General features: G+C 43.8%; 1 protein-coding gene and 1 long non-coding RNA gene across 11 annotated transcripts in view; one reads left to right on the forward strand and one right to left on the reverse strand.

Moving 5' to 3' along the window:
- Positions 1-291: 291 nt before the first annotated feature.
- LOC144330113 (uncharacterized) lies at positions 292-14,012 on the reverse strand. Of its 2 annotated transcripts, none has more exons than XR_013395990.1 (4): positions 13,761-14,012; positions 12,101-12,222; positions 1,383-1,905; positions 292-695 (listed from the first exon to the last, which is right to left on the reverse strand). It is a non-coding gene; the product is annotated as an uncharacterized LOC144330113 (long non-coding RNA). The 2 variants fall into 2 exon arrangements; XR_013395991.1 differs by having other exon boundaries at positions 292-671; positions 1,361-1,905.
- Positions 14,013-14,193: 181 nt separating this feature from the next.
- The window catches only part of BLM (BLM RecQ like helicase), a 108,482-nt gene continuing 102,379 nt past the window's right edge, over positions 14,194-20,296 (forward strand). For 6 of the 9 annotated variants that reach the window (XM_077940343.1, XM_077940344.1, XM_077940347.1 and 3 more), the window contains exon 1: positions 14,194-14,307. The gene's annotated coding sequence lies outside the window, so the exon portion shown is untranslated. Of the gene's footprint in view, positions 14,308-19,573; positions 19,684-20,296 lie in introns of all 9 variants that reach the window. The other 3 variants (XM_077940346.1, XM_028852012.2, XM_077940345.1) reach the window with 1 other exon arrangement.

Genomic DNA, 20,296 nt, shown 5'->3' on the forward strand with positions numbered 1-20,296 from the left:
CACATATTTGATATTGTTCCATGGATCTCTGAGGCTTGGTGTATTTTTCTTCAGTTCTTTTTCTCTCTGTTTTTCAGACTGGATCATTTTTCTTGATCTGTCTTTAAGTTGCCTATCTTTGTCTTCTGCCTTCTCTATAGAAAGTCAAGTCCTTCTTAAATAATTTTTGTTTCAGTTATTATACTTTTCAGTTCTAGAATTTCTAGACGGTACTTTGCTATAATTGACATTTATCTGTTTGGTAGTTTTTTTCTTTTCTTTTTTTATTTTTTGAGATGGAATCTCCTGCTCTTTTTTTTTTTTTTTCTTTTTTTTTTTTTTGAGAAAGAGTCTTGCTCTGTCACCTGTGCTGGAGTGCAGTGGCTCAATACCTGCTCACTGCAACCTCCACCTTCAAGGTTCAAGAGACACTCCTGCCTCAGCCTCAGTAGCCGGGATTATAGGCATGTGCCACCATGCCCGGCTAATTTTTGCATTTTTAGTAGAGACGGGGTTTCCATGTTGGCCAGGCTGGTCTCAAACTCCTGACCTCAAGTGATCTGCATGCCTTGGCCTCCCAAGTGCTGGGATTACAGGCGTGAGCCACCAACTTGTCTCCTTGGTTTTCTATTCATTCACTCATTAAGATCTTTCCTGGCTGAGTGTGGTGGCTCATGCCTGTAATTCCAACACTTTGGGAGGCCGATGTGGGTGGACTGCTGGAGTCCAGGAGTTTGAGACCAGCCTGGGCAACAAGGTGAAACCTGTCTCTGCAAGAAAAAAAAAAAAAATCCAAAAATTAGCTAGGCATGGTGGTGTGCACCTGTAGTCCCAGCTACTTGGGAGGCTGAGGTGGGAGGATCACTTGAGCCCTGGAGGTTGAGGCTGCAGTGAGCCAAGATCATGCCACCTGCACTCCAGTCTGGGTGTCAGAGTTAGAACCTGCCTCAAAAGAAAAGACCTTTCCTGCCGGGTGTGGGGGCGCATGCCTGTAGTCTCAGCTACTTGGAAGGCTGAAGCAAGAGGATCTCTTGACCCCACGAGTTCAAGTTCAGCCTAGGCAATGTAGTGAGAACTTGTCTCTTAAAAAAAGAAAAAAAGACCATATTTTCCTTTTTTTTTTTTTTTTAGAGACGGAATTTCACTCTTGTTGCCCAAGTTGGAGTACAATGGCATGATTTCGGCTCACTGTAACCTCCGCCTCCTGGGTTCAAGTGATACTCCTGCCTCAGCCTCCCGAGTAGCTGGGATTACAGGCACACACCACCACACCTGGCTAATTTTTTGTTTTCTTAGTAGAGACAGGGTTTCACCATGTTGGTCAGGCTGGTCTCAAACTCCTGACCTCAGGTGATCCACCCACCTCGGCCTCCCAAAGTGCTGGGATTAGAGGCTTGAGCCACTGCACCTGGCCTAATTATTTTAACATAGTTTTTTCTTTAATTCTTTAAACATATTTTCCTTTAGAATTTTGAACATATAATAATTTCCTTAAAGTCTTTGCTAAGTCCAACATCTGGACCATCTTGAGGTCAGCTTCCATTGATTGTTGTTTTTACTATGGGTCATATTTTTCTGTTTCCTTGCACGTTTAAGAATTTTAGATTGTGTAAAGGACACTGGATGATACATTGTAGAGGCTCTGGATTCTGTTATCAGACTGACTGTTTTGCTCTCAACTGGGTAGCAGCCTCTCTCTGGTAACCCTCAGGTAGTCTTCCCCTACACATGTACATCCCAGTTTTCAGCCAAGAACTCATGAGAAAGCCGTGGCGTGGATCTCTGCCTCCCACATAAGCAGCTCCATTCTCTCCATGACTTACGGACTGCAGCGGTTTCGGCAGCCCTTCACTCTGATCTCTTCTCAACACAGCAGGGCATCCCAACTCTGCCAGAATTCCAGCTTGCTATGCTGCAATTGGAAAGCTGTCCCCAGCAGAGAGACAGAGAAATTGTGGGAAACATCTCATCAGTGATCTCAGGGATTACTGTCATGCACTGCCTGTTGTCTATTGTTTGAAAATGGTTGCTTATAGCTTTTGGGCAGTTTCATGGTTGTTTAAGGCACAAAAGCTAATCTGATAATAAAAATCTCATTATAGGCTGGGCCTAATGGCTCCCATCTGTAATCCCAACACTTTGGGAGGCTGAGGCAGGAGGACTCCTTGAGACCAGGAGCTCAGGACCAGCCTGTACAACATGGTGAAAGCTCGTCTCTACCAAAAATATAAAAATTAGCTGGGAGTGGTGGCCCATGCCTGTGGTCCCAGCTACTTGGGAGGTTGAAGTGGAAGGATCACTTGAGCCCAGGAGGTCAAGGCTGCAGTGAGCTGAGATTGCGCCACTGCACTCCAGCCTGGGCAACAGAGTGAGATGCTGTCTTAAAAAGAAAAAAAAAATTATATTATAGTTGGAACCCTTACCTAATATGTTTTTCTTTTCTTTCTTTCTTTTTTTTTTTTTTTTTTCCTTTTTGAGACAAGGTCTTGCTCTGTGGCCCAGGCTAGAGTGCAGTGGCATGATCTCAGCTCACCACAGCCTTGACCTCCTGGGCTCAAGCAATCCTCCCACCTCAGCCTCCTGAGTAGCTGGGACTAACAGGTACACACCACCATGCCTGGCTAATTTTTGATTTTTTGTAGAGACAGGGTCTCCCTATGTTTCCCTGGCTGGTCTTGAACTCCTGGGCTCAAGTGATCTGCCTGCCTCAGGCTCCCAAAGTGCCAAGATTACAGCCATGAGCCACAGCGCTGGCCTTGTTTTTATTTTCTTCTTGTATCCTCCCTTCCCTGCTTCTTTAGCCATTTAAGCAATCTATGTGTCTATTGGCTCAGATGAGAGATGAAATGGTAACAAAAGTGGAAAACACTCCACAGCAATAGTTTCTGAAAGAAACTAAACCTATTCTTAATGATAGGTAATAATAGGTAAAGTTTTTTTTTTTTTTTTTTTTTTTTTTTTTTTTGAGACGGAGTCTCGCTCTGTCACCCAGGCTGGAGTGCGGTGGCCGGATCTCTGCTCACTGCAAGCTCCGCCTCCCGGGTTTACGCCATTCTCCTGGCTCAGCCTCCCGAGTAGCTGGGACTACAGGCGCCCGCCACCTCGCCCGGCTAGTTTTTTGTACTTTTTAGTAGAGACGGGTTTTCACCGTGTTAGCCAGGATGGTCTCGATCTCCTGAGCTCGTGATCCGCCCGTCTCGGCCTCCCAAAGTGCTGGGATTACAGGCTTGAGCCACCGCGCCCGGCCGGTAAAGTTTTTTAGGGAGACCAGATTAAAAGCCCCTTAAGGCCGGGCGCGGTGGCTCAAGCCTGTAATCCCAGCACTTTGGGAGGCCGAGACGGGCGGATCACGAGGTCAGGAGATCGAGACCATCCTGGCTAACACGGTGAAACCCCGTCTCTACTAAAAAATACAAAAAACTAGCCGGGTGAGGTGGCGGGCGCCTGTAGTTCCAGCTACTCAGGAGGCTGAGGCAGGAGAATGGCGTAAACCCAGGAGGCGGAGCTTGCAGTGAGCTGAGATCTGGCCACTGCACCCCAGCCTGGGCGACAGAGCCCGACTCCGTCTCAAAAAAAACAAAACAAAACAAAACAAAAACCCCTTAAGGAGGGGGAGAGAGAAGTGAGGCACTGATATGACAGCAGTGACAAGGTGGCTCCAAGAAAGAAAGGCCTGAGGCCCTGATTCCTGGGCTGCATGCCAAGGAACAACATGACCCCAGAGATGGCACTGCATATAGGGTGTTTCGGTTGGCAGCACCGCAGGCACTCTAAGATGTCCATGCCCTTGTTTGACACTGAAGCAACAGAAAGATTCCCATGGACCCCAGGCTGTAAATAGAAGTGGAGAGAGGATGCCCCAGACTTGAAGAAGGCATAGGCACAAGAACAGGTCACTTCTGTGTGACGTACGAAGAAAGATGATTATAAGGAACAATTGCCCTCCAACTCACACCTTGGCACAAGGTAAGACCCTAGAACCCACGCACCATCCAGCAGGAAGGAAAGAAAACTCCAAATTTTGGGCTGGGCATGGTGGCTTACGCCAGTCATCCCAACCCTTTGGGAGGCTGAGGCGGGAGGACAGCTTCAGGCCAAGAATTTGAGACCTGCCTGGGCAACACAGTGAGACCTCCGTCTCTACAAAACAAACAAACAAACAAATCTCACATATCTAAGATTAATTTGCTGTTATCTAGTAGACTGGGAACTCAAAACACAAGTGAAGTTGTTATGTTAAAATAGTTTGTTGCACACCTGATTTGGCAGACTGAGATTACGTGATTATAATAATAAAGGTCACCATTTACAAGGACTTTACTGAGAGAGTTACATCCATTGTCTCAATTAATCTCATCTCATTTAATGGGAGTCTATTCCCTCACACTCCCTGTGATGATTCCTGTGACATGGTAGATATGCATGCCTGAAGAAAAATTAATAATTTTTCATAGCTGGGTGCAGTGGCTCACATCTATAAACCCAGCACTTTGGGAGGCCAAGGCAGGAGGATTGCTTGAGGCCAGGAGTTCAAGACCAGCCCTGGCAACATAAAGAGAACTTGTCTCTGCAAAAACAATTTTTTTTTTTTTTTTGAGACGGAGTCTCACTGTCTCCCAGGCTGGAGTGCAGTGGCGTGATCTCAGCTCACTGCAAGCTCTGCCTCCCAGGTTCACGCCATTCTCCTGCCTCAGCTTCCCGAGTAGCTGGGACTACAAGCGCCCACCACTGCGCCTGGCTAATTTTTTGAAGTTTTTAGTAGAGACAGGGTTTCACCGTGTTAGCCAGGATGGTCTCGATCTCCTGACCTCGTGATCCGCCCACCTCGGCCTCCCAAAGTGCTGGGATTACAGGCGTGAGCCACCGCACCCGGCCAACATTTTTTTTTAATTAGCTGGACATGGTGGCCTGTGCTTCTATTCCCAGCTAAACAAGAGGCTGAGGCAGGAGGATCACTTCAGCCTAGGAGTTCAAGACTACTGTGAGCCATGATTGTACCACTGCACTCCAGCATGGGTGACAGAATGAGACCCTGTCTCCAAAAGTAGTAATAGCAATAATAATGTATATTTACTCTGTACCAGGCATTATACCAAGGGCCTTATGTCACTTAATCTTCATACTAAACTTATGAGACATGTATTACTATTTCTATTTTACAAATGTAGAAACCAAAATTCAGAATTGTAAAGTAAGTGTGGTATTTAGATTCAAATCTGGTAGATGCTTTATTTTATGTTACTTGCAATCTGTGAAGAAAAAACTAGATCCAGGATTCTAACAGGAATTTATATAATATGATTACAAAATGAGTTTATTTATAATTTAAATAAACAAATTCCCTTTTATTTTCTACAACAAACATGCTAAGATTATGTGAATAATCTTGGCTAAATATTGTATTCTAGGGAGACATTAAATAAGAACTTCGTAGTTAACATTGTTCTTTCTATTTTATCTTTCTGTCCTTATAGATTTTCTTTCTTTTTTTTTGAGATGGAGTGTCGCTCTGTCACCTAGGCTGGAGTGCAGTGGCATGATCTCCGTTCACTGCAAACTCCACCTCCTGGGTTCAAGCGATTCTTCTGCCTCGGCCTCCTGAGTAGCTGGGAATACAGGTGTGTGCCACCACACCTAATTTTTGTATTTTTATTAGAGTTGGGGTTTCACTGTGTTGGCTAGGCTGGTCTTGAACTCCTGACCTCAAGTGATCCACCCGCCTCAGCCTCCCAAAGTGCTGGGATTACAGGTGTGAGCCATTGCACCCTGCCGACTAATACTTTTTTATTGTATGCCAAATATTGTGTATAAAAGAACCTTAAAGGTCGAAGTTAATAATATTTTCCTCTGAATGGCTGACTCTATTTTCTGTTAGCCAATGTAGCTCAAAAGAATGATAATTCTATCCAATCAGAAATCTAGCTGATTTCGGGAGAGTTGTGGCTTTACTTAGATGCCATCCACCTCTGTTTTTAATTACCTTGAGAGTGAGACCCGTCATGTATTTGTTGCAGGCCTCTCCCTTCAGAGGGACTCCGTATTCCAAACAATAAGAGACTGCAGGAGACCTTACTCTGCCTTTCCAGTCTAGGTCCCGAGCTTAGCAGCCCTTGGCGTCCAGTCTACCCCAGTATTCCGCAAATATCCCATGGGGAAAAAAGCCTCTTATCTGGGCACCTTTAGACTCTAGTCTGTAACAATAGCCTGAGAGGCCATCGAAAGTTCACAGCAAACCACACTCAATCTTTGGCTTTGACAAACGCACCCAGGGAAAAAAATGACCAACAATCCCAGTTCACTTAGCAATGGGCCCTTCTTTCTCTGATCCCACTGCTCTCTGATGTTCTTATGTCTTTAAAAATGGGATTTGGGCCAGGTGCAGTGGCTCACACCTGTAATCCCAGCACTTTGGGAGGCCAAGGCAGTTTGAGACTAGCCTGGCCAACATGGTGAAACCCTGTCTCTACTAAAAACATAAAATTTAGCTGGGCATGGTGGCACACATCTATAGTCCCAGCTAGTCGGGAGGCTGAGGTGGGAGAGTTACTTGAACTCAGGAGGCAGAGGTTGCAGTGAGCTGAGATGGCACCACTGCACTCCAGCCTAGGTGACAGAGTGAGACTGTCTATAAATATATACATATATATGTGTGTGATTTGTATAATTTATCCTTTTTTTGTATGTGTGCATTTTTGTTTTTCTGGTTGTTGTAGCAGGAGTGACAACCTACTGATACCTACTACATCCTACTTGGAAGCAGAAGTTCCTTGCGAATAACAACGTATATTCTCAGAAGAGCATGGTTCTTACCACTGAATATCTCAGACTGCTTCTAACATATTCTTAGAAAACATAACAAAAGGCAGACTATGTATAACTTTAAGTTTAATTAAGATCTTTCTCCACCTACCTGGTCTCTTAACAGTGTTCTTTGTTTACTTTGCTCCTGAGTGGTTAGGAGTGTAAATATCTTACTAGCACAGTACATTGAAAATTCAATGTATTTGCTATAATAGGATTTGTTCTTCATAAGGGCTTTATAAAATAAACCTCAAGTTTTTTGTATTTTTAGAAGTCTGGGCTGGGCACGGTGGCTCACGCTTGTAATCCCAGCACTTTGGGAGGCTGAGGCAGGAGGACTGCTTGAGGCCAGGAGTTCAAGACTAACCTGGACAACAGCAAGACTCTGTCTCTACAAAAAATAAAAATAAAATATCTGTATTTCATATTATGAATAGGTAACATTCTCACATGTTCAAACGTCAAAAAATATGAAAGGGTATACAGTGAAGTATTTCTTTTCTTTTTTTTTTGAGACAGAGTCTTGCTGTCGCCCAGGCTGGAGTGCAATGGCGCCATCTTGGCTCACTGCAATCTCTGCCTCCTGGTTCAAGCAACTCTCCCACCTCAGCCTCCTGACTAGCTGGGACTAGAGGTGCATGCCACCATGCCCAGCTAAGTTTTGTATTTTTAGTAGAGACGGGGTTTTGTCATGTTGGCCAGACTGGTCTCGAACTCCTGGCCTCAAGTGATCTGCCTGCCTTGGCCTCCCAAAATGTTGGGATTACAGGCGTAAGCCATCATGCCCGGCCACAGTAAAGTATTTCTACGACTCATTCCTCCATCTACCCAGTTCCCACTCCCAACAGGTATTCATGATTATTAGCTTCTTATTTATTAGAAAAGTTTAAATGAATATGCTAGCTGGCACATTATCTGAATCATTTTCCCTCTTGTTTTGTACATAAACATATCATTCTATGGCTACTGTTTTGCAGTTTGCCTTTTTTTTTTAAGTAAAAACAGGAATTAATTGGCTTATATGACTGCAAAGTCTAGGACGTGGCTGCCAGCACAGCAGGATCCAGGGCCTCAGACAATTAATTCTACCAAAACCCAACTTATCTCCTTATCTTGCCTGCACTCTCCTCTCCGGTGGCTTTATCCTCAGGCAGCCTCCCCTCCCAGTCCCACATCCAGGATGACATCTTAACAGTTTGGGAACTCCAACAGAAAGGGCACACCTATTACCACATTCCTGGTAAATTCTAGCCAAAGTCCTGGGGAGGGCTCTCATCGGCCCAGCTGGAGTCATCAGGCCAAGCCAGTAGGATACACTGATTGGCCAGGCTGAAGTCGCATGGCCACCCCTAGCGTTCCAGGCTTGAGAAGTCAGTCCCACATTGGCATGGGTTTCCTGGCTGAATTGAGAAAGGTGGCTCTCCAAAGCTGTGTCAGGGTGCTGTAAGTAGATGATTTTCTCCAGGCAAAGATTACAGATGTCTACTGCAAAGGTAGTGTTTTTGATGTCTTTTTTTTTCTTTTGGCTCTTTCATGCCTGGAAGCTGCTATTATGCCAAACGCATTTGTGGCTCAGGCCATACAGGACCAAATGAACAGCGAAAGTTGTTTACATCTTTCTTATGATCTTGCTTTTGTGGGCACCCAAAAAATTATATTACAAACCCTCTAACTGGTCCCAAGTCCATACCTCTAACTACCCCCTTTATCTAACACAAAGCCAATACTTCCCCTGCCCTAAATTAACCCAAGGCTAGGTACTAGAGAACCCCTAGAGATACTGCTAATCTCCAAAACCTCCCAGAATTATTCAAACCAGCCAGTCCCCAACTTTCCCTGCACTGCCTTGCCTTTCCTGCTGAAATGCTAATAAAGGTTCTGGTTTAAGCTTTCCCTTCATTCCTTTCTGCCTCCTGACCAAACCTGGTGCTTCTTCTCCATGTGGCCCTGCATGGCGTGGCGTGCCCCTCCTCTCAGGAAATGTGGTAAATCATTCCTTCAAAGACACTAGTCTCTCTGTCATAATTCAGTTGCCTCTATAAATTAAAATCCCACAGGTACAACTGAGACAGGGCTGCTGCGACTGAGTTTTCAGTCCTGGAAAACCACACTTTCTTTTGTCTGTCTCTGCAAGGCTTTGGCAGTCTCTCCTCTCCACCCCCTTATTAATGCTGGCCTCTGTTCCACACGTACCTCTCTACCTGAGCAGGTGCAAATTGTCACTGATGGGGGAAACATGACACAAACTCAGATGCCTCCAGGGACACGTTAGAAGCCACGCTTGTTTCAGCCTATTGTTGGCTCAAGGGAATGTGGGCCCTGTGATGATGCTAGATCTTACTTTCTTTTCTTTCCTTCCTTCCTCTCTTCTTCCCTCTCTTCTTCCTTCCCTCTCTCCTTCCTTCTCTCCTTCCCTCCCTCCTTCCTTCCTTCTCTCCTTCCCTCCCACCCTCCCACCCTTTCTTCTTTCATCTTTTTTAAGAAAAACTGAAAATCTATTTCTGTTTTGACTGGGGCTTTCATGTGTGTGTAAAATATGTTGTGTTTTTTTTCACAGCAACTGCTTGTGTGTGTGGTAAAATATGTATGAAATAAACTGCCATTTTAACCTTTTTATGTGTAGAACTCAATGGTATTAATTACATTCAAAATGCTGTACAGCCATTGCTACTATTTCTAACTTTTTCATCCCCCCAAATGGGAACTATGAACCCAGTAAGCAATAACTTCTCATTCTTCCCTCCCTCCTACTGTCAGTTCCTGAAACCTCTAATCTACTTTATCTCTATGAATTTGCCTATTCAAAATATTTCATATAAATGGAGTCAGATAGTATTTGTTCTTTTGTGTCTGGCATATTTGACTCAGAATGTTGAAGCATGTGTCAGAGCTTCACTCCTTTTCATGGCCGAATGATATTCCACTGTATGGATATACTACTATTTTTTTTTTTGAGATGGAGCCTCTCTCTGTCGCCCAGGCTGGAGTGCAGTGGCACAATCTTGGCTCACTACAACCTCCACCTGCCAGGTTCAAGCAATTCTCCTGCCTCAACCTCTCGAGTAGCTGGGGTTACAGGGGCATGCCACCAAGTCCGGCTAATTTTTTTGTAATTTTAGTAGAGACAAGGTTTCACTATGTTGGCCAGGCTGGTCTTGAACTCCTGACTTCAACTGATCCACCCACCTCAGCCTCCCCAAATGCTGGGATTACAGCTGTAAGCCACCACACCCAGCATATTAGATATACCACATTTTGTTTGTTCATTCATCTGTTAATGAACATGTGGGTGAAATATGTCAATTTTTACTTGTTGCAAAAACAAAACACATTATTATTATTTTTTTTTTCGAGGCAGAGTCTCACTCTGTTACCCACGCTGGAGTGCAGTGGCGCGATCTTGGCTCACTACAAACTCCGCCTCCCAGGTTCACACCATTCTCTGGCCTCAGCCTCCCGAGTAGCTGGGACTACAGGTGCACGCCGCCATGCCCGGCTAATTTTTTGTATTTTTAGCAGAGACGGGGTTTCACCGTGTTAGCCAGGATGGTCTTGATCTCCTGACCTTGTGATCCGCCTGCCTTGGCCTCCCAAAGTGCTAGGATTACCGGCGTGAGCCACCGTGCCTGGCCAAAACACATCATTGTTAAATAACTCCTCAGGCTACCCTTCTCTATGGGAAAACGCAGAGTAAATCAAGCAGATTTTTATTAAGCAAAATGGCCAAGGAAGAAGCAGGATAGAGACAACGCAAACATACAAACAATCTACCAAATGAATAAAGCCACTAATGTTATTTAGACTCAAACAGTATCCCCCAAAGTGAGAGGTTGGAAACTCACAACTCAATAAAGGGTGACACTCAGCTAATATTGTTGCTGTCTCACATGGCCTTAATTATCTTACTGTTTTTGTCTTCACTGTTCTTCAATTTTGTGCCCTTCTCTAGTGCCAGCCATTGTGGTAGGCCCTGAAGAACACCCTCATGGAGAGCATATTCTGTAGAGGAAGACAGGCACACTAATAGTGTCAATACAACCAATACAAATGCTGACTCATGTTTTGGGAAAACCCAGGAGGGACACACAGGCAGATTTGGAGGATTAGGTAAGGCTTTCCAACTTCCCAACTTCTCCAACGACTTGCAGAAAAGTTGTCCTGAGACCTGAGATGAATGAGAGGTATGATTTGGAGGCAAAGGCCAGGAAACTGGAAAGACTATAAAACACCTTGAGGAAATGTCAGGAAAATGGGGATTAGGGACAGATGACACATGAGAGGAAGCAGGGACTCAATTGGAGTTTGGTCTTCACCTTGAAGGCAAATGGGAGCTGCTGGAAGGATTGTGTGTGTGTGTCTTTTTTTTTTTTTGAGATAGATTATTTTTGTCACCCAGGTTGGAGTGCAGTGGTGTGATCTCAGCTCACTGCAACCTTTACCTCCCATCTGGAAGGATTCTGTGGATGTTAGCGTAGGGTGATGAAAGGCTTGTGCACTCATATTAATCTTAAATACATACCTTGGCCAGGCAAGGTGGCTCACAGCTATAATTCCAGCACTTTTGGAGGCTGAGGCTGGCAGATCACTTAAGGCCAGGAGTTCGAGACCAGCCTGGGCAACATGGCAAAACCCCATTTCTACTAAAAATACAAAAACTAGCCAAGCGTGGTGGCATGTGTCTGAGGTCCCAGCTACTCAGGAGGCTGAGGTGGGTGAATTGCTTGAGCCTGGGAGGTGGAGGTTGAACTGAGTGAAGATGGCACCACTGCACTCTGGTCTGGGAAACAGAGCCAGACCCTGTCTCAAAAAATAAAAACAAATTTTAAAAAATTGAAAAAATACATATCTCAATGATTATATGTATATAATGATTTTATATATAAATGATTTATATATTACTTTAAATATACTAAATGTCTATATAAGATAGATATGTAATTTCCAGCACTCCATAAGATTTCCTTGTGGAGCTTCCTAGTCTACCTCTGCCTCCAGAAGTAACCTGGTATGCACTATATACTCTTTTATCTGCCTCTTTTTGTGCTCAGCATAGTGTCTGAGCTTCACCTATATTGTATGTACCAGTAGTTTGTTCTCCTATTACTTTGTAATACCGAAAAAAACTGAGAAAAGCTTTGAAATGGTCTAAAAAAGATTACTGGGGCCAGGAATAGTGGCTCAAGCCTGTAATCCCAGCACTTTGGGAGGCCAAGGCGGGCAGATCACCTGAGGTCGGAAGTTCATGACCAGCCTGGCCAACATGGTGAAACCCCATCTCTACTAAAAATACAAGAAATTAGCCAGGCGTGGTGGCACGTACCTGTAGGCCCAGCTGCTCAGGAAGCTGAAGCAGGAGAATCGCTTGAACCCGGGAAGTGGAGGTTGCTGTGAGCTGAAATCACGCCACTGTACTACAGCCTGGGTGACAGAGCAAGACTCTATCTAAAAACAAACAACAAAGAAATGATTGCTGGGGGTCATTGAAAAACAAGGTGCCCAGCTGTCCAGCTTACCTTTCTAGGATGTCTGATTCTATGAGGACTCTAAACCTTTCACTGTCTTTGAGCTACAGAACAACTCGGAGGTTTTACAAACTATAGACACTTCTTGTCTATAGAAATGCAAATTGTTTTCAGTAGAATGCAATTGATTACTGAGTTGTGGATTTGATCAGTTCTGCCAGTTTTTGTATATATTTGTAGCTATTTCATTATTCCTCATTTGACTGTGTGTGAGGTACTTTGAATTTTCCATTGAAGCAGTTGTAATCTTTCTGGCTCTCTCATTCATTAATGAGTTAGATAAAATGTCTAACATTTATATCTGTATGATTATATTTGATATTAAAATTACTCTTCAACAGTAGTATACAGTTATATGAATAAGCCGCAATGTATCTATTCATCTATTGGTGGACATCTGAGTTCTTTACCTTTGGCTATTATGAATAAAGCTGCTATAAGTCTTTTAGTGAACAAAGGCATTCATTTTTGGGGGTAAATATCTAGAAATGGGATTTCTGGGGTATAGGGTAGGAGTAAATTTAATTTTGGTAGAGACTGATGTTTCCAAAGTGGTTGTACCATTTTACACTTCCATCAACACTGTATGAGAGTCCCATTTCTGCATCTTTGCAACTAAGGGAATTGTCAGTTTTTTCATTTCAGTTATTCTATGGAGTGTTTAATAGCATCATATTTTGGTTTCAATTTACAATAGAAGATTTTCAGGAGGGTGGTAACTTGAACAGATTTTTACATTTTAGAAAAGTCTCTGCGTATTACGTGGAGAATGATTATTTGTATACCAAATTTCACAGCAGCATTATTCACAATAGCCAAAAGGTGGGAATAACCAAGCATCCATTTATATGGATGAATGGATAAACAAAATGTAGTATACATGTATAATGGAATATTATTCAGCCTCAAGAAGAAAGAAATTCTGATACATGCTACGACATAGATGCTCTTTGAAGACATAATGCTAAGTGAAATAACCCAATCAAAAAAGAGCAATTATTGTATGATTCAATTTATATGCGGTACCTAGCATTTACAGATAGAAAGTGCAATATTGGCTATCAGGGGTTGTGAGAAGCGGATAATGGGGAGATACTGTGTAATAGGCAGATTTTCTATTTGGGATAATGAAAAAGTTCTGGAGATGGATAGTGGTGATGGTTTCACAACAATGTGAATGTACTTAATGCCACTGAACTGTACACTTTAAAATGGTGAATTTTATGTTAGATACATTTTACCACACACACAAAGAGGAGGGAGGGCGGGAGGGAAGGAGAGAAGGAAGGAAGTAGAGAGGGGAGACGAGAGGAAGAAAGGAAAGAAAGTAAGATCTGGCACCACAGGGCCCACATTTCCGCGTGTCAGCAATAGGCTGAAACAGAAGCATGGCTTCTCACGTGTCCCTGGAGGCATCTGAGCGTGCGCCCCCTTTCCCGGTTCAATGACAATTTGCACCTGCTCGTGTAGAGGGGTACGGGTGAAGAGACCAGCATTATTAAGGGGATGGAGAGGCAAGACCGCCAAAACCTCGCAGAGACACACCGTCGGAACCAAGAGACGGGGGTGAAGACGCCTGGCTTGGCCTGTGGGAACTGGCAAGTCTCAGCTCTCAGACGCCCGAGCTTTTCAACCCCGCCACAGCCGGGTTCTAGCTTCCTACTTCCTTTAAAGCCTTCACTGACTCTAAAACACCAAAAACAAAGACCCAATTAGCGCCGGAAGCCCGGGATGTAACCGTAGTCACCTGACCCTCCCGTCCGGACTCTGATTGGGGTTTGGAGATACGTTCCCCTCCCGGCGCCGCACGGCGACCCCGCCCCAGCAGCCTGAGGGGCGGGAACAGATGTGGGGGTACGACAGTATTGGTCGGTTTCCCCAGAAAGCAGCCAATCGGAATAGGCAGACTTCCGGCGCGAAGTGAGCGAGATCTCTGCGCGGCAGCCGTGGTCGCGCCGCGGGGAGTTTGGATCCTGGTTCCGCCCGCTTGGAGTCTGCGTGCGAGGTGAGTGCCGCGCGCGTAACTACGGGTAGATCTACGCTGACCTAGCCCTGCTCTGGTTGTCCGGCACGGAGCTGGAGGCCGCACGAGTTCTTCCGTTTCCTGCACTGGTTCGCCTCGCCCCGCTGAGTCATCTAGTCTGGCGAACATCCTGGGAGGACAGCAGATACATAATACGTTCCCAGATGGGAAAACAGAGGCCCAGGGCAGGGGCGAACTCTGCCAAGGTCTCCCGGGGCGTCGGAGGCCGAGCATGGGCTAGGACCCGGCATGTTCTTGCCCATGTACTCCAGTGCCTAACATGATGCCCCGCACGGGGTAATCCCAGCCCAGACCTCTGGCACTATTACCTCCTGTCCCTCCTGAGTAACAACGAAAACACTTTGTACTTTTTCTATGGCCTTCCATAATCACGAACTGGGCTACTCTTGTTTTTGAGTGTCTACTGTGTGCCGTGTTCCTGGCACCCATGATCTTACAACTGTAGCTTCACGATATCCCAGCAAAGCGAAGTGATTAAGAATACCGCATCAGATTGCTTGGGTTCGAATTCTAGCTCCTTCACGCTTAGCTGTGTCTACTGCACGTTACTGAAACACTAAGTGTCTTGGTTTTCGTCTATCATATGGGGGAAATGGTCTCTTCTACTTCCTGGCGTTTTTGTTAGGATTAAACGACTTAATGTATGCAATAATAAATGCTTCGAAGACTACCTGTTACATAGTACACAGTAAGGGTTCTGTTATTATTACCCAGAGAAGCGGATGAAATTGTCCTCATTTTAGACATGGAGAATCTGAAGCATAAAGAGGTTGTCTCTGTACAGAAAGAGCATTTGGCAATTAAGTGCTAGAGATACAGAATTTGAACTAAGAGCGCCTGATTTTAAATCATGTCCCACAACATCAGGCTTTCTCCATAATCCCAGTACTTTGGGAGACAGGCAAGCGGATCACCTGAGGCCAGGAATTAGAGACTTGCCTGACCAACATGATGAAGCCCCCTCTCTGCAGTAAATACAAAAATTATCTGGGCGTGGTGGTGTGCGCCTGTAGTTCTAGCTACTGCGGAGGCTGAGGCACGAGAATCGCTTGAACCCAGGAGGCCGCAGTTAGCCAAGATTGCACCACTGCACTCCAGCCTGGGTGACAGAGTGAGATTCCTTCGTCAATCATTCTGAAATGTTTTATGCCTTTAAAAGAGAGAGAATAGGGCCCAATTTAACTTTTTAAATTTGATTAGTGGGTACATGGGTGTAATTCTATTTTCTGTATCTTCATGTAAGAAATATTAAAAATTAAAAGATATATATATCTTTTAATTTACATATTTTTTTCTAAGATAAAAAATGGATAGAATAAAAGAGGTCCAAGATAATCGTAGAATAATCCTAGGACTTCAGTTCTGAAAGGCCGTGAGGGTCTCCATTACCTGTAGGATAAAATGTAAACTCCTTAGCATGATACTTGAGGCTTTTGAACATTCTGTTTCTCTAACACATACTATTCTACCTCAGCCTTTGTACCACTCATAGACTAGTCTTCTTCACAACCTCAGTCCTGTCTGTAAAGTTCCACTTGTCCTTCAAGATCCAATTCAGTGTTCTTTGAAAAGCTTCTCTATCTTTTGCCTGTTTTTCCTTAATCTGTGAAGCCATAGTCTTTTAAGAAAAGACTTGATTGTCGGACTTATCTCATTGCTTTGTAATTATTTGTTGACATGTCTATTTTCTGCTAGTCTATAAGCTCCTTGAAGGCAGTAATAATGACTTGCCCATCTCTGTACCTCAATGCCTACCATGACTGGCACAGAGTAGTCACTGTAGATGTTAGCTGAATGAAAAATACAAGTCGAAGACCGAGAGTGAAAGTTCTTGGAGTTATGACATACCGATTTTGTTCTCTGGAATGACAGGGAACTATTGAGTTTACTTTGTTTAAAAGTTCCTGTATTTTATTGAAACATATTCTCAATGTCAAGAAAAATATTCCAGTCATAATATTATCTTTCAAACACTTGAACTATTTTTATTTTCCATGAGTCCTTTCCAAATTTCAGCTATAAAATTAGTTATACAGATTTAGCTATACAGATTTCTTAGGTAGCTATAGCCTTAATGTATTCATAACTTAGTGTTTTTCTTTTTTCTTTCTTTTTTAACCTGACACTTGAGGAATTTTTTTTTTTTCTTTTCTTTTTTAAGACAGGGCTCACTGCAGCTCCAACCTCCCGGGCTCAAGTGATCCTCCCACCTCAGCTGGGAGTACAGGGGTGTACCACCACGCCTGGCTAATTTTTGTATTTATTGTAGAGATGGGCTTTTGATTTTTTGTAGAGATAGGGTTTCGCCATGTTGTCCAGGCTGATCTCGAACTCATAGGCTCAAGCAGTTTGCCCACTTTGGCCTCTCAAAGTGCTGGGATTACAGGTGTGAGCCACCACGCCTGGCCTGCTTTTTTCAATATTAAATCATTTCTTGGCTGGGCACGGTAGCTCATGCCTGTGATCCCAGCACTTTGGGAAGCCAAGGTAAGGGATTGCTTGAGCCCGGGAATTCAAGACCAGCCTGGGCAACGTGGCAAAACTCCATGTCTACCAAAAAATAAAATAAAAATCTGAACAAATTATTTCTTTTAACAAATCAGTCTTCATGCTTGTCATTTATCTTATAAATTTTCGCAATATTCCTCTCTCTTTGGCTTAATAGGTATGAAATGATGCTCCATGTTATTAATTATTAGAAAAATTTGATAATTTTTTCATAAGTTTACTTAGTGTATATATATTCTGGTGAGCTGTTGTGTTTATATTCCCTGAACATTTGTTCATTGGAACTGGATATTCTTTATATGTTTTTAATACTAATTCTTTATCTGTTATTTGTTGCTAATTTTTCCTTTTTTTTTTTTTTTTTTTTTGAGATGGAGTCTCATTCTGTTGCTCAGGCTGGAGTTCTGTGGCATGATCTCAGCTCCCTACAACCTCTGTCTCCTGGGTTCAAGCAGTTCTCCTGCCTCAGCCTCCTGGGTAACTGGGATTATGGGCACACGCTACCGCGCCCAGCTGATTTTTATATTTTTGGTACAGATGGGGTTTCACCAAGTCAGGCTGGTCTCAAACTCCTGACCTCAGGTGATCTACCCACCTTGGCCTCCCAAAGTGCTGGAATTACAGGCATGAGCCACTGTGCCCAGCCTAATTTTTTTTTAATATATTTTTATTGGCCGGGCGGTGGCTCACGCCTGTAATCCCAGCACTTTGGGAGGCCTAGGCAGGCGGATCATGAAGTCAGGAGTTCAAGACCAGTGTGGCCAACATGGTGAAACCCCATCTCTACTAAAAACGTAAAAGTCAGCTGAGCACGGGGGCACACACCTGTAATCCCAGCTACTCAGGAGGCTGAGACAGGATAATCACTTGAACCCAGGAGGAAGAGATTGCAGTGAGCCGAGATTGCACCACTGCACTCCAGCCTGGCGACAGAGTGAGACTCCATTTCAAAAAAAAAAAAAAAAAAAATTTATTATGAGACCAAGATACATTTGTACAAATATACATAATTTGGCTGGAAACCAAGAGTTACAGTGGCTCACACCTGTAATCCCAGCACTTCAGGAGGCTGAGGCAGGTGGATCAATTAAGGGCAGGAGTTCGAGACCAGCCTGGCCAACATGGTGAAACCCCATCTCTACTAAAATACAAAAATTAACCGGCCATGGTGGCCCATGTCTGTAATCCCAGCTACTTGGGAGGCAGAGGCACGAGAATCGTTTGAACCTGGGCAGTGGAGGTTGCAGTGAGCCTAGATCACGATCATGCCATTGCACTCCAGCCTGGGCAACAGAGTGAGAATCTGTCTCAAAAAAATAAAATTAAAAAAAAAAAACTTACATAATTTAAAGAATAGTTACAAAGAAATTATGAAGTTTAGTTATGCATAAAAATTATATTGTATCCATAGTAAACGTGAAGACTCAGTATAAAATTACAGTTATACATAATCATCATCTAGATCAAGAAAGAAATAGAGTATTACCAGGATCCCAGGACCCCAGAAGTGTATCTTTCTCTTCATACCTCCTCCCTATGTTAGGGATAACTATTGTCCCAATTATTTATTTATTTATTTTGAGATGGAGTTTTGCTCCTGTTGCCCAGGCTGGAGTGCAGTGGCATGATCTTGGCTCACTGCAACCTTCACCTCCTGGGTTCAAGTGATTCTTCTGCCTCAGCCTCCTGAGTAGCTTGGATTACAGGCGCCTACCACCATACCCGGCTAATTTTTTCTATTTTTAGTAGAGACGGGGTTACACCATGTTGGCCAGGCTGGTCTCAAACTCCTGACCTTTGGTAATCCGCCCGCCTCAGCCTCCCAAAGTAGTGGAATTACAGGCATGAGCCACCGCGCCAGGCCCTATTGTCCCAATTTTTATGATAATGCTTTTCTTGTCTTCGTAGTTTGCCCTGATCTATGCATCTGTAAATAATACAGTTCAGTTTTGCATGGTTTTGAGCTCTATAAATGGGATGATACTATATGTATTCTACTGAGTCTTTCTAGTTTGCATCATTATGTTTGTGAGATTCTTCCATGTTGTAAATATAGTTTTTCTTTTCTTTTTTTTTTTTAATAGTAATTTTGGCTGGGATGGTAGCTCACTTCTGTAACCCCAGCACTTTGGGAGGCTGAGGAAGAAAGATCTCTTGAGGCCGGGAGTTCAAGACCAGCCTGGCAACGACCGGAGACTTATCTCTACAAAAAATTTAAAAAAATTTGTCGAGCATTATGGCATGCACCTGTAGTTCCAGATTCTCCAGAGGCTGAGACAGGAGAATCACTTGAGCCTAGGAGTTGGAGGCTGCAGTGAACTATAATTTTGCCACTGCACTCTAGCCTGGGTGACAGAGCGATACCTTGTCTCTAAAAAAATTTGTAATTGTTTTTCTTAACCTCTTAACAGAGTTTTACATGTATAGTACCACATAGCCACAGTGTTGTATGGCAGATCTCTAGAATGCATTACTGAAACTTTATACTTTTTGATTAACAACTTCCCATTTCCTGAAAGCCCCTACGCTGGTGACCACTGTGCCCCTCCTTGCTTCTATGAGTTTGCCTATTTTAGATACCTCATTGCAGTGGAATCTTGCAGTATTTGTCCTGTGACTGGTTTATTTCACTTTGCATAATGGCTTCAAGGTCCATCTCATGTTGCAGGATTTTTTTAAAATTTATTATTTAATTTAATTGTATTTTATTATTTTTCAGACAGGGTCTTGCTCAGCTATACAGGGTGGAGTGCAGTAGAATGATCATAGCTCACTGCAGCCTTGAACTCCTGGGCTCAAGTGATCCTTCTGCCTCAGCCTCCCAAGAAGGTGAGACTACAGGAGTGCACCACCATGCCTGGCTAACTTTTTTGTTTTTTGTAGATTCTGGGTCTCGCTATATTGCCTAGGCTGGTCTTGAACTCCTGGGCTCAAGCAATACTCCTGCCTTGGCCTCCCAAAGTGCTGGAATTCAAGCATGAGCCACTGCATCTAGTCGATTTGTTTCTTTTTAAAGGCTGAATATTTCATTTTATGTGTATACCACTGTAAAGAAAACTCCATTTCCTCTGTACTCTGTACCCATATAATAATTCTTCACTTCTGTCACCAAATGTGTGGTGTTTTTTTCCCCACAATAGTTCAGTTCTTTAGCAGACACTGGGTGTCCTACATTTAGCTCAGTTCTGACTCTAACTGCCAGGAGTTAGTGCAGACCCCATATGTTAACTCCTCCCTGTCCACCCCCATTCCAGACCCCTCACTTCACACTACAATCACAAGTGGTAAGTCCTCCACATTCAGCTCACAGAACAGTTTCCTTACTAGATTATCAGCTTATTATAAACAACTCAGAAGCAGCCAGCTACAAGAAATACACAGGACAAGGTATGTGGGAAGGGGCGTGGCACTTCCATGCCTTCCCCAGGCACACCAGCCTCCC

This window comes from Macaca mulatta, chromosome 7 (assembly GCF_049350105.2).
Source record: "Macaca mulatta isolate MMU2019108-1 chromosome 7, T2T-MMU8v2.0, whole genome shotgun sequence".
Lineage (NCBI taxonomy): Eukaryota > Metazoa > Chordata > Mammalia > Primates > Cercopithecidae > Macaca > Macaca mulatta.